Source organism: Bidens hawaiensis, unplaced genomic scaffold (genome assembly GCF_021521415.1).
Source record: "Bidens hawaiensis isolate Kalapana, Puna unplaced genomic scaffold, B.hawaiensis_p1.1 tig00031168_1, whole genome shotgun sequence".
Classification (NCBI taxonomy): domain Eukaryota; kingdom Viridiplantae; phylum Streptophyta; class Magnoliopsida; order Asterales; family Asteraceae; genus Bidens; species Bidens hawaiensis.
The window spans coordinates 190,542-191,939 of NW_027495242.1; positions in this window are offsets into that span (position 1 = coordinate 190,542).

A 1,398-nucleotide genomic window follows, 5' to 3' on the forward strand; every position below is an offset into this window, starting at 1 on the left:
TTCTTATTTTTCCTAAGAATGTCATAGAAATCTTTGCACTTCTCGGAGGATCTTGAGATGAACCTGTTCAGAGCGGCTATTCTTCCCGTGAGCCTTTGGACATCCTTGGCGTTTGCAGGCGACTTCAGATTGATGATGGATTCAATCTGCTCTAGGCTTGCTTCGATTCCTTTTTTAGTCACCATGTATCCCAGAAACTTTCCAGCCTTAACACCAAAGTGGCATTTTGACGGATTCAGTTTCATGTTATACTGGTCAAGGATATTGAACGCTTCTTCAAGATCCCTGAGGTGATCCTCATCCTTCTTTGACTTCACCACCATGTCTTTTATATAGACTTCCATGGTTTTGCCTAACTGATCCTTGAACATTATGTTGACCAGTCTTTGATATGTTGCCCCTGCATTTTTAGTCCAATGGCATAGCAATATAACAGTATATGCTGGTAGGATGAATGCCGTATCCTCTTGATCAGATGGTTCCATCTGAATTTGTTAAAATCCAGAGAAAGCATCCATAAAGGTAAGCATCTCATGTCCTGCCATCGCATCCACCATGGAATCTATATGTGGTAACGGGAAAGGATCTTTGGGGCATGCCTTGTTTAAATCGGTAAAATCGACACACACCCTCCACTTTCAATTCTTTTTAGAAACAACAACCACATTAGCTACCATCGAGGATACTTAACCTCTCTGATCATACCGACCTTAAGAAGTTTTTCAAATTCTTCTTGTATGATCGCATTTCTCTCAGGAGAGAATTTCCTTCGCTTCTGATGGACGGGTTTAATAGATAAATCAAGGCCAAACTTGTGAGTAATTACATCCTTAGAAATACCTGTCATGTCTGAATGTTTGAAGGCAAAAGTAGATTTTCTTCGCTTTAGGAAGGATATCATATCCTCCTCAATTTCAATAGGGATACCGGATCCTAGGAACACTTTCACATCTGGATCCTTGGGGTCCAAGGATACTTCTTTTAAGTCCTTCTCACGAGTTTCCAGCACGTTCCTAGGATGTTGTTGTGGTTGCTATGCTATCATCTATTTAGCTGCTGGCTTCATATATAAAGACTAGTAGTTTTGGTAAGAATTTAACCCTTCGATATAAATTGGGAGTTTGATGTCCCCCAATGTCTTCTTGGTTTCTCCACTGAAGCCGACTAACACCGACGTCCTCGGGAAGATTTCTGAGTCTGGGATGTTCATCTTCTGAACGACATCATGTTGGATGATGTTGACCGAGCTTCCACCATCTACAAGGATCCTGCGTACATAATGGTTAGCAATAAACAAAGTAACAATCAAACCGTCATGGTGAGGATTCTGAATGCTTGATTTATCTTCTTCGTCGAATAATATCCTTTTATCATTGGTCAAGGTGGTGGATATAACCA